Below are 13,498 nucleotides of genomic sequence, written 5' to 3'. Positions count from 1 at the left end.
CTGTAGAGACTAGATACTGTGTTTCAGCGTGAGAGTAAATACGATGTGAGCATGTATTATTATTATTTTCTTTTATGTGTGTCTTGCTCTTGGGAAAATTGTGATTCACTTTTAAAGAAAAGATCATCACAAGTCAGTAACATACATAAGAAAGAATCAGTTATGGGAAAGATTGACTGCAGGGTGACGGAGGAAGGCACTATATGAAACATTATTTTGACTCGATTGTGCACCTTCAGCCGTTCTTGTACATAGTTTCTTCTCTTATAGCTTCAACTGTGTATTAGAAAAAACACCATGAAAGATTAATTCGTTGCACTACAGATAAGAATCATAGTTTCGAGGCAAAATTGCATCTGGGAAGGTAAGCAGCTGTGGGGTTACATAGTTTTGAAAGATTGACTGCAGTGGATTTCCTATTTTGTAAGTTTTTTGTATCAGTGGGCTGAGAATGCGAAAATATTGATTGATTAGAATGGCATCTCAGAAGGGTTTGCAGCAGTTATTCGAAAAATATCTAGGGTTCGCAGAGGTGGGTAAACAACTCCGAGGGGTTGGGTGCCGGAGGTTTAATTACTCCGAAGGGTTGACTGCCGTGGTTTTGATAACTCCGAAGGGTTGGTAAGAGTATAAATATGATTTATCCTTTTATATTGTTATAAAGTGAATTTAAATGTTAAGTTCGTAGTCATCATATATACTCCTGGCGGTTAGTCATTGTGAATGCGCAGGCGCAAGCGCATGCGCAGTTTGATAATCGTGTCTCCATCTAATATTCAGATTGTTTTATTGATATTGTTGTTCCATAAATTCCTGCGAAAGTTTCGATGTTAAATTCTATAAATGAAGAAGAAAATTATTTATAGTCGATGTATGTATGGTTTAAAGGCAATGTGTATGTTTGTGTGTAATTACGTACAGTATTTCTAAATATCGGTTTGGACTGTACGAGGAGGACGTTTTTACAGGCATACGATCGAATATATGTAATCGTTTGTGTTTTATAATATTCGCTTTAATATTTACGTACATAATTTTTTCACAAAATGCATATCAACTCAGTGACATCGTTCAGGTGTGTATATGCCTACTTAGAATCGTGTGTTTACGTTCGTGGAGGCTCCAAGCATTAGTTTATGTAAATGGTAACCAGTGAGCCAACATTGTGTTCTTGGTATGACAGATACAAGCCAACCCGAGCTAAATAAGTTTACTTTTAAACAGAAAGATTGTGAAAGGAGAATTTCTGTTGTCAAATGGCTGGTTATGACCTATTGTTATCTTTTCCTGCCAAGCAGCGGTCGAAGTTCATACCTCAGTCCTTCTCTGACCTTGCTGGTGACAAGAGGCAGGAGACGTGCACTAAATTCGAGCTAGTGTGTGATAGATTACGAGCATTCATGCTGATAAACTCTAGTGCTAGTGCATTACAGTGAAGTGATACAAAGTTATTGACGGTGATTTCTGTACAGACTAAATACTGTGTTTCAGCGTGACAGTAAATACGATGTGAGCATGTATTATTATTATTATTTTCTTGTATGTGTGTCTTGCTCTTGGGAAAATTGTGATTCACTTTTAAAGAAAAGATCATCACAAGTCAGTAACATACATAAGAAAGAATCAGTTATGGGAAAGATTGACTGCAGGGTGACGGAGGAAGGCACTATATGAAACATTATTTTGACTCGATTGTGCACCTTCAGCCGTTCTTGTACATAGTTTCTTCTCTTATAGCTTCAACTGTGTATTAGAAAAAACACCATGAAAGATTAATTCGTTGCACTACAGTTAAGAATCATAGTTTCGAGGCAAAATTGCATCTGGGAAGGTAAGCAGCTGTGGGGTTACATAGTTTTGAAATATTGACTGCAGTGGATTTCCTATTTCGGAAGTTTTGTGTATCAGTGGGCTGAGAATGCGAAAATATTGAGTAGAATGGCATCTCAGAAGGGTTTGCAGCAGTTATTCGAAAAATATCTAGGGTTCGCAGAGGTGGGGAAACATCTCCGAGGGGTTGGCTGCCGTGGTTTTGATAACTCCGAAGGGTTGGTTGCCGTGGTTTTGATAACTCCGAAGGGTTGGCTGCCGTGGCTTTGATAACTCCGAAGGGTTAGCTGCCGTGTCTTTCACAACTCCGAAGGGTTGGCAGTAGTGGGTTTACTAACCCCGAAGGGTTGGCAGCAGCCTATGGATAACTCTGAAGGGTTGGCAGAATTGCCTGTACACTTTAGAAGGGAGGGCATCAGTGACTGAATAAATTAGTACGTTAGGGAGTGGGGTAATTGGTATTTTTGTTATTGTTCAACCTAAGAAAATGGGCATGATTGTCGGTAATATGAAAATGTGAAGAGTACTAAGAGTATAAACATGATTTTTCCTTTTATATTGTTATAAAGTGAATTTAGATGTTTTGTTTGTAGTCATCATATATACTCCTGGCGGTTAGTCATTGTGAATGCGCAGGCGCAAGCGCATGCGCAGTTTGATAATCGTGTCTCCATCTAATATTCATATTGTTTAATTGATATTGTTCTTCCATAAATTCTTGCGAAAGTGTCCATGTTAAATTCTATAAATGAGGAAGAAAATTATTTATAGTCGATGTATGTATGGTTTAAAGGCAATGTGTATGTTTGTGTGTAATTACGTACAGTATTTCTAAATATCGGTTTGGACTATACGAGGAGGACTTTTTTAAAGGCATACGATCGAATATATGTAATCGTTTGATTTTTATGATATTCGCTTTAATATTTACGTTCATAATTTTTTCACAAAATGCATATCAACTCAGTGACATCGTTCAGGTGTGTATATGCCTACTTAGAATCGTGTGTTTACGTTCGTGGAGGCTCCAAGCATTAGTTTATGTAAATGGTAACCAGTGAGCCAACATTGTGTTCTTGGTATGACAGATAAAAGCCAACCCGAGCTAAATAAGTTTACTTTAAACAGAGAGATTGTGAAAGGAGAATTTCTGTTGTCAAATGGCTGGTTATGACGTATTGTTATCTTTTCCTGCCAAGCAGCGGTCGAAGTTCATACCTCAGTCCTTCTCTGACCTTGCTGATGACAAGAAGCAGGAGACGTGCACTAAATTCGAGCTAGTGTGTGATAGATTACGAGCATTCATGCTGATAAACTCTAGTGCTAGTGCATTACAGTGAAGTGATACAAAGTTATTGACGGTGATTTCTATACAGACTAAATACTGTGTTTCAGCGTGACAGTAAATACGTATTTTTGTTATTGTTCAACCTAAGAAAATGGGCATGATTGTCGGTAATATGGAAATATTAAGAGTGCTAAGAGTATAAACATGATTTTTCCTTTTATATTGTTATAAAGTGAATTTAGATGTTTTGTTTGTAGTCATCATATATACTCCTGGCGGTTCGTCGTTGTGAATGCGCAAGCGCAAGCGCATGCGCAGTTTGATAATCGTGTCTCCATCTAATTTTCAGATTGTTTAATTGATATTTGTTCTTCCATAAATTCCTGCGAATGTTTCGATGTTAAATTCTATAAATGAAGGTTATCTATAGTCGATGTATGTATGGTTTAAAGGCAATGTGTATGTTTTTGTGTAATTACGTACAGTATTTCTAAATATCGGTTTGGACTGTACGAAAAGGACGTTTTTACAGGCATACGATCGAATATAAGTAATCGTTTGTGCTTTATAATATTCGCTTTAATATTGACGTCCATAATTTTTTCACAAAATGCATATCAACTCAGTGACATCGTTCAGGTGTGTATATGCCTACTTAGAATCGTGTGTTTACGTTCGTGCAGTCTCCAACATTAGTTTATGTAAATGGTAACCAGTGAGCCAACATTGTGTTCTTGGTATTATAGATAGAAACCAACACGAGCTAAATAAGTTTACCTTTAAACAGAAAGATTGTGAAAGAATTTCTGTTGTGAAATGGCTGGTTATGACCTATTGTTTTCTTTTCCTGCCAAGCAGCTGTCGAAGTTCATACCTCAGTCCTTCTCTGACCTTGCTGATGACAAGAAGCAGGAGACGTGCACTAAATTCGAGCTAGTGTGTGATAGATTACGAGCATTCATACTGATAAACTCTAGTGCTAGTGCATTACAGTGAAGTGATACAAAGTTATTGACGGCGATTTCTGTACAGACTAAATACTGTGTTTCAGCGTGACATTAAATACGATGTGAGCATGTATTATTATTATTTTCTTTTATGAGTGTCTTGCTCTTGGGAAAATTGTGATTCACTTTTAAGGAAAACATTATCACAAGTCAGTAACATACATAAGAAAGAATCAGTTATGGGAAAGATTGACTGCAGGGTGACGGAGAAGGCACTATATGAAACAATATTTTGACTCGATTGTGCACCTTCAAGCGTTCTTGTGCATACTTTCTTCTCTTATAGCTTGAACTGTGTATTAGAAAAAACACCATGAAAGATTAATTCGTTGCACTACAGATAAGAATCATAGTTTCGAGGCAGAATTGCATCTGGGAAGGTAAGCAGCTGTGGGGTTACAGTTTTGAAAGATTGACTGCAGTAGATTTCCTATTTCGGAAGTTTTGTGTATCAGTGGGCTGAGAATGCGAAAATATTGATTAAGTAGAATGGCATCTCAGAAGGGTTTGCAGCAGTTATTCGAAAAATATCTAGGGTTCGCAGAGGTGGGTAAACAACTCCGAGGGTTTGGGTGCCGCAGGTTTAATTACTCCGAAGGGTTGACTGCCGTGGCTTTGATAACTCCGAAGGGTTGGTTGCCATGGCTTTGATAACTCTGAAGGGTTGGCTGCCGTGGCTTTGATAACTCCGAAGGGTTGGCAGTAGTGGGTTTACTAACTCCGAAGGGTTGGCAGCAGCCTATGGATAACTGGGAAGTGTTGGCAGAATTGCCTGTACACTTTAGAAGGGAGGGCATCAGTGACTGAATAAATTAGTACGTTAGGGAGTGGGGTAATTGGTATTTTTGTTATTGTTCAACCTAAGAAAATGGGCATGATTGTCGGTAATATGAAAATGTGAAGAGTACTAAGAATATAAACATGATTTTTCCTTTTATATTGTTATAAAGTGAATTTAGATGTTTTGTTTGTAGTCATCTTATATACTCGTGGCGGTTAGTCATTGTGAATGCGCAGGCGCAAGCGCATGCGCAGTTTGATAATCGTGTCTCCATCTAATATTCAGATTGTTTAATTGATATTGTTCTTCCATAAATTCCTGCGAAAGTTTCGATGTTAAATTCTATAAATGAAGAAGAAAATTATTTATAGTCGATGTCTGTATGGTTTGAAGGCAGTGTGTATGTTTTTGTGTAATTACGTACAGTATTTCTAAATATCGGTTTGGACTGTACGAGGAGGACGTTTTTACAGGCATACGATCGAATATCGTTTGTGCTTTATAATATTCGCTTTAATATTTACGTACATAATTTTTTCAAAAAATGCATATCAACTCAGTGACATCGTTCAGGTGTGTATATGCCTACTTAGAATCGTGTGTTTACGTTCGTGGAGGCTCCAAGCATTAGTTTATGTAAATGGTAACCAGTGAGCCAACATTGTGTTCTTGGTATGACAGATACAAGCCAACACGAGCTAAATAAGTTTACTTTTAAACAGAAAGATTGTGAAAGGAGAATTTCTGTTGTCAAATGGCTGGTTATGACCTATTGTTATCTTTTCCTGCCAAGCAGCGGTCGAAGTTCATACCTCAGTCCTTCTCTGACCTTGCTGGTGACAAGAGGCAGGAGACGTGCACTAAATTCGAGCTAGTGTGTGATAGATTACGAGCATTCATACTGATAAACTCTAGTGCTAGTGCATTACAGTGAAGTGATACAAAGTTATTGACGGTGATTTCTGTACAGACTAGATACTGTGTTTCAGCGTGAGAGTAAATACGATGTGAGCATGTATTATTATTATTTTCTTTTATGTGTGTCCTGCTCTTGGGAAAATTGTGATTCACTTTTAAAGAAAATATCATCACAAGTCAGTAACATACATAAGAAAGAATCAGTTATGGGAAAGATTGACTGCAGGGTGACGGAGGAAGGCACTATATGAAACATTATTTTTGACTCGATTGTGCACCTTCAGCCGTTCTTGTACATAGTTACTTCTCTTATAGCTTCAACTGTGTATTAGAAAAAAAACACCATGAAAGATTAATTCGTTGCACTACAGTTAAGAATCATAGTTTCGAGGCAAAATTGCATCTGGGAAGGTAAGCAGCTGTGGGGTTACATAGTTTTGAAATATTGACTGCAGTGGATTTCCTATTTCGGAAGTTTTGTGTATCAGTGGGCTGAGAATGCGAGAATATTGAGTAGAATGGCATCTCAGAAGGGTTTGCAGCAGTTATTCGAAAAATATCTAGGGTTCGCAGAGGTGGGGAAACAACTCCGAGGGGTTGGCTGCCGCAGGTTTAATTACTCAGAAGGGTTGGCTGCCGTGGCTTTGATAACTCCGAAGGGTTGGCTGCCGTCGTTTTGATAACTCCGAAGGGTTGGCTGCCGTGGCTTTGATAACTCCGAAGGGTTGGTTGCCGTGGTTTTGACAACTCCGAAGGGTTGGCAGTAGTGGGTTTACTAACCCGAAGGGTTGGCAGCAGCCTATGGATAACTCTGAAGGGTTGGCAGAATTGCCTGTACACTTTAGAAGGGAGGGCATCAGTGACTGAATAAATTAGTACGTTAGGGAGTGGGGGAATTGGTATTTTTGTTATTGTTCAACCTAAGAAAATGGGCATGATTGTCGGTAATATGAAAATGTGAAGAGTACTAAGAATATAAACATGATTTTTCCTTTTATATTGTTATAAAGTGAATTTAGATGTTTTGTTTGTAGTCATCTTATATACTCGTGGCGGTTAGTCATTGTGAATGCGCAGGCGCAAGCGCATGCGCAGTTTGATAATCGTGTCTCCATCTAATATTCATATTGTTTAATTGATATTGTTCTTCCATAAATTCCTGCGAAAGTTTCGATGTTAAATTCTATAAATGAAGAAGAAAATTATTTATAGTCGATGTATGTATGGTTTAAAGGCAACGTGTATGTTTGTGTGTAATTACGTACAGTATTTCTAAATATCGGTTTGGACTGTACGAGGAGGACGTTTTTACAGGCATACGATCGAATATATGTAATCGTTTGTGTTTTATAATATTCGTTTTAATATTTACGTTCATAATTTTTTCACAAAATGCATATCAACTCAGTGACATCGTTCAGGTGTGTATATGCCTACTTAGAATCGTGTGTTTACGTTCGTGGAGGCTCCAAGCATTAGTTTATGTAAATGGTAACCAGTGAGCCAACATTGTGTTCTTGGTATGATAGATACAAGCCAACACGAGCTAAATAAGTTTACTTTTAAACCGAGAGATTGTGAAAGGAGAATATCTGTTGTGAAATGCCTGGATATGACGTATTGTTATCTTTTCCTGCCAAGCAGCGGTCGAAGTTCATACCTCAGTACTTCTCTGACCTTGCTGGTGACAAGAAGCAGGAGACATGCACTAAATTCGAGCTAGTGTGTGATAGATTACGAGCATTCATGCTGATAAACTCTAGTGCTAGTGCATTACAGTGAAGTGATACAAAGTTACTGACGGTGATTTCTGTACAGACTAAATACTGTTTCAGCGTGACAGTAAATACGCTGTGAGCCCATTATTATTATTATTATTCTTTTACTTTTATGTGTTTTTGATGGTGGGATAATTGTGATTCACTTTTAAGGAAGACATCATCACAAGTCAGTAACATACATAAGAAAGAATCAGTTATGGTTGACATGAGAAGGCCATGTTTATCGATAAAAATCTTGTAAATGATTTGCAAACTCATGGTAAACATTGAGTATAACTTCTAACATTCTTTTCATTTTGTTGGAAAATGGTCATTTCTTCAAGACTGAAAGTTATGAACAGATAAACTTTATATTGTGATACAAACAAGCCGTGGAGAAGGTGACGGAGGAAGGCACCGTATGAAGCATTATTTTGACTCGATTGTGCACCTTCAGCCGTTTTTGTTCATACTTTCTTCTCTAATAGCTTCAACTGTGTATTAGAAAAACATCATGAAAAATGGAATCATTGCATTACAATTAAGAAAGGCTCTCGCATTAATTTCGAGGCAAAAGGACATCTGGGAAGGTAAGCAGCAGTGGGGTTGCATAGTTTTAAAAGGTTGACTGCAGTGGATTTCCTATTTAGGAAGTTTCCTGTATCAGTGAGTTGAGAATACGAGATGACTGATTGAGTAGAATGACATCTTGGAAGGGTTTGCAGCAGTTATTCGAAAACTCTGTAGGGTTGGCAGAGGTGGGTTAACAACCCCGGATGGTCCTGAAACTGTTATTTGACAACTTTTGCTCTCTCTCTGTGTGTGTGTGTGTGTAGGGGTTTGTGTGTGTGTGTGTGTATGTTTGTGTGTGGGGGGGGGGGGTTGTTGTTGTCCTGTTCGAGGTAAAACTGCGTTGCATCAGGGAACACAGCAGCGCCCTTGACGTAAGGGAGAATTACCACATGCATCATCTGCACATTCTTCACCACTGTGAACCGTCCCACACCAACCTGGGTTAGTTGCCCGATATACCATCAGACTGGATCCAAGGAAACAGTCTCTACAGACATTCTGCCACTTTCCACCTTTAGTTCTCACGCGCTCCATATCATCATGTCCGTCGAAAGACACCTAATGTCACCGATATTAGCAGATGAAGGACATCTTTCATTGAGAATAAACGTATGTAAACACTACATAGCAACACCACAGAAGGTTAAGACGTTGTGGCATCTATAGTGGCACATGTAGGATACACTTGACGACGTTGTCTCTTTGTGTATATCAGAAAATGTCCCGTTTTCTGTACGACTCTTATGAGGTGGTACTCCACATTCTCGTTTGTTACCTCATCAGTTGAGGGAGAAATAATATTGCAATGCAGTAAATCATATTGTCGTTGTATTTGGACGTGGCATTATAATAAGCCTCTAATTACTTGCAAATTAATGTGATATTGGATCACTGTGATTCATATTGCGTTCGAAGCGATTCGACTGTAACCTCGGGTCATACAAACATAGTAACGTTATATTCCTATTTGGCAAACCATATGGCTCTTGGGGTTGACATATTATCTAAGGTTCATAAATCAGTGGGATTACACATGACGTTATTGGTTTTGCATATCGTATAACAAATTCACTCTAATTCATTACGTGGCAGTAGTTGGTTTACTGCAGATGTGGTGATTATGAGAAGCAAGAAGAAATGAGGAAAGGTGTAACTCACGGTCAGAAATACCAACCCAACCGAAACTGTTGTGTATGTGGTATTGTGTTCACCTCCAGAAAAATCAAGTCCGAGGGGAAGCCGTTAGTCTTTTTTTGTGAGGGTGTATACATAAGACTTTTGTGGGAAACTTTACGTGATGGTTGTGATTTTAAGGTTCCGGGGTATGATACTATATTAAAGGGGAGGAAACAGCTCGCTGTAATAAACCTGATCAAGAACGACAGTGAAGTGCTAGAGAGAGATATAGTGTATTGCGAAAGGAGGTAGAATGTTTCAATAAAGGCTGCAGATAGGAACTGAAATTACTGAAATAAATGTACATTATTCAAATGCACACACACACTATCCATTACTGAACATTATGAGCGTGACACTTGAGGATTATTTGGAGAAATAAATCATCGTGTCTAGGTTTAGCATGAAAAGATTGATAGAACACATCAGTATGCTGTTTAGAATCTTAGAATGACGTGAACATGAAATCATTAAATGATTTCTTGCTAGGCGAAGTTGAAAGTGGTAGTGCTGAAATGCAGGCACCTCACATACTGCCGATGGCGTACTGTTTCGCTTGAGAATAAACTTCTGAATTGTGAATTCGTCAAAAATGCCAGGCCTTTCATGAGAAAAAAAAAACTTTGGTCGTAGTCATGTGTAGCAGGATTAAATCCAGTACATCGGTACATTATCTGTCACTATGAACATTAGTAAGATCCAGTGACTCGACCATATTTGAATTCCTCTTCTGCTTGGTTCGCTGGGTTACTCTGATGCCCCAGCATATGTTGGCCAGGGTCTGTCATGTTCCTCACTTCTCTCTTAGTGGCAGCGTCTGGTGAATCTCTCTCTCTCTCTCTCTCTCTCTCTCTCTCTCTCTCTCTCTCTCTCTCTCTCTCTCTCTCTCTCTCGTGTGTTGGTGTGAAGTGTGGTAACGTTTAATGAACATCAGTCTTTATCTCGCTGAACACAGCTTGGCTCTCAGAGGGACTCCAGGCACATTATTTACAGAAAACATTGGGGATTTCTGAGGTTTTCTTCAGTTACTTGAACATTTTTGGTTCAAAATTAAATGAACACTTGTGTCGGGTTTTGTCTAGAGCGACTCGGAATCATTATTGGGAAAGGAATGTTCAAAATGAAATATTCAGTTTGCTGGGAAACATTACTCAAGAAAATATATCAAATCGTGCGAGAGAAGACAGCCAATTCAACCTTGTTTTAAGACTAAACAACAGACGTAATTCACGTAGATCAGTTTTCATAGTAATGCGATTTTATTAACCTCACTAGCAGATTTGGGCCCTCCGGGCACTCGTCCTGCGATGCCCGACCGGCCGGCCTTCTCCCGCGGACACAAGCTGCGTGAGTCCTTTTCCTCCGCCTCTGGCGCGTCGTGCGTCTACGAGGCCGGCGAACGAAGGTCTTATTCTGTGGAAGCCTGTTGCAGCGGGGCGCAGGCGCGGCACTTGTCATGGACGCTCCACGTCCGCTTCCATTGCTTAGGCCGAGGACGTGCGCGCAGTCGGCAAGTACCAGGGACAGCCATGCTAAGACCTGGTGAACTACACCCTCGCTCGCTCACTACCAGCACCCCCTCCCTCACCATAGCCTTGCCCTTCCACTTTGACCACAACACCCTCCCTCCCTGGCTATCACCCCTTCCCTCACCGCCACCATGCCCTCCCTCACCAACACCACACCCTCCCTCACCGCAACCACACCCTCCCTCACCGCAACCACACCCTCCCTCCCTGGCTATCACCCCCTCCCTCACCGCCACCATGCCCTCCCTCACCAACACCACACCCCCTCACCGCAACCATACCCTCCCTCACCGCCACCACACCCTCCCTCACCAACACCACACCCTCCCTCACCGCAACCATACCCTCCCTCACCAACACCACACCCTCCCCACCCTCCCTCACCAACACCACACCCTCCCTCACTGCAGCAACCACACCCTCTCTCCCTGGTTATTACACCTTCCCTCACCGCGACCACAACGTCCCTAACCACCACCATCACTCTCCCTCACTCCCCAGCCACCACACCCACAGTCACGGCCACCCTCCACCTCTCCCTGGCCACCATATCCTGAATTTACTGTTTAGTGGTTCCACACACACACACACACACACTCCCCGCCATTTTCTTTCCCCCTATCTCTCATAATGCAGAGCACAGCCATGTTTTACCGAAAATATTTCTCCCGCGCTAAGGAAACGAATGAGTTACTGGCAACTCTGTATGGGGGGCGGGGGGCGGGTTAGTGATCGCGCGTCTGGCAACTTCCTCGACATGTCTACTATACGAACGAACAGACACACTGGATGGCCTATTACAACATTCGAAGGAAAACTCACAAGCGTTTCATAAATCATGAATATGCTGTTCCATGACCTTTGTAATTGGAGACAGTTCTGAAAGTTACACTGAATTGACTGCATTTATTCATTTATTTTTTCTATTCATCGCTTATGTTGGATTACATTGCACTGAAAGCACATGTTAAATGTCTCGCTGCCAAGCCTTTATGCTGCACCAGAGTAGAATGTGTCTAAGTTATGAGATGTGAAATCATAGCAATCCACGAGACTCTTTATGAACTCTCAAGAGCTCCTTGCTTTTGATCGTGCAGCAACAGAAAGAGAAGATTCAGAGCGTTTAGTTATGATAAACTTGTGGTTTGATATGCAGAATAGATGCTGTCAACAAAGCTATGTGAATTTGCTGGATATGAAATGTTTGAGGACAATATGTGGTGAGAGGTGGTTTGGCCTGTAGTTTGATCGAGTGAGTAAAAAAAAGGGTAAGAGGTATGTGTGGTAATAAAAAGAGTGTGGTTGAGAAAGCTGAAGAGGGTGTGCTGAAATGGTTTGGACATATAGAGAGAATGAGTGAGGAAAGGTTAACAAAGAGGATATATGTGTCTGAAATGGATGGGACAGGAAGAAGGGGGAGACCACACTGGAGATGGAAGAATGAGTGGATTTTCAGCAATCGGAGCCTGAACATGCAGGAGGGTGAAAGGCGTGCACAGGAGAAAGTGAATTGGAACGATGTCGTATACTGGGGTCAACGTGCCGTCAGTGGACTGAACTAGGGCATGCAAAGCGGCTGGTGTTTACCATGGAAAGGTCTGTTGGGCCTGGTTGTAGATAGGAAGCTGTGGCTTCGGTGCACTGCACATTACATCCAGAGGATGGATGTGAGCGAGTGCGACGTTTCTTCGTCTGTTCCCGGCGCTACCTCGAACGCGGGAAACAAAGACGTCAAATCCTAGGGACCGCTTGACGAAGTTCACTCACATGATCCACCCCGCAGCACCCCCAGCTTGTGTGTGATAACACTACCAAGCAAGAAAAAAAAGAAAATACCAAGAATAGGATCAACTGCGCAGCACCGGTAGTGATAAAGGAAAATGATTAATAATAACGAAGTACTGTAATCTTTGCAAGATGATAAAGTGGTCAGATTTTACCGTTGTCCTCAATTATATTAAGCAAGCTACAGACATGACCGCTAAACTCTTGGTGTGAGTTTAAGGAATTTGCTGTTATGCTCTTGGTGACCGATAATTAATCAGATGCAAATATGATCATCGTACGTGTGTAGTAACTAAACACGAGACAGCTATTAAAAGATTTCACTGAGCGTAGCTGATCACTGGGGTAACCACAGAGGCTGTGTCTAGCGTACCAACTTGCCTTGGTATTGCAACACAGTGGGTGAACCCAACGAGGGCTCATCACACGCTTGTGGACAGCACATGGACGATGTTCTGTGGACGTGAACCTGCAGACGTGGATAGCTCGCAGCTGGGTCTTACAGCGTAGCACTGTGGTTGAACTTGGTCGTAAAGCGGTGCTGGAGCCAGGTAAGCCAGTACTGCGGGTAAGTGCTATTGGGTTAAGCCGAGCACAGCTCTGTGGATGATCGCTGTTGAGGTGACTCAAGTCTAACGTGGGTGAGTGAGTGGATTGCGCTCTGAGTGAACGAACACCGTCGGAGCCAAACGACCCAGCGGTACAGGCGAGGAGTGACGTCAGAATACGACAAGATCAGTGCTGCAGATGAGCACTGTTGGAGTGGGTCAAGGTGAGCTGCTTTGAATACTTCGCGGCTTATATACCCAATGATCACATGATAACGTGGTTATCACCCGTGTAGAAACCAG

General features: G+C 41.1%; 1 long non-coding RNA gene across 16 annotated transcripts in view; it reads left to right on the top strand.

Moving 5' to 3' along the window:
* Positions 1-13,498, top strand: part of LOC139751607 (uncharacterized) — a 292,242-nt gene that overhangs the window by 253,932 nt on the left and 24,812 nt on the right. Inside the window, exon 1 of one of the 16 annotated variants that reach the window (XR_011713386.1) lies at positions 136-364. The exons of 8 other annotated variants lie outside the window; for them this stretch is intronic. This is a non-coding gene — a long non-coding RNA (uncharacterized lncRNA). Of the gene's footprint in view, positions 1-135; positions 365-1,811; positions 1,832-4,295; positions 4,506-5,893; positions 5,914-6,076; positions 6,236-7,958; positions 8,175-13,179; positions 13,199-13,400; positions 13,420-13,498 lie in introns of those variants that run through there. 7 more of the 16 variants (XR_011713392.1, XR_011713382.1, XR_011713391.1 and 4 more) reach the window with 7 other exon arrangements.

This window comes from Panulirus ornatus, chromosome 11 (assembly GCF_036320965.1).
Source record: "Panulirus ornatus isolate Po-2019 chromosome 11, ASM3632096v1, whole genome shotgun sequence".
NCBI lineage: Eukaryota > Metazoa > Arthropoda > Malacostraca > Decapoda > Palinuridae > Panulirus > Panulirus ornatus.
The sequence above is the reverse complement of the archived record's forward strand: the minus strand, read 5'-3'. Positions and strand labels throughout refer to the sequence as shown.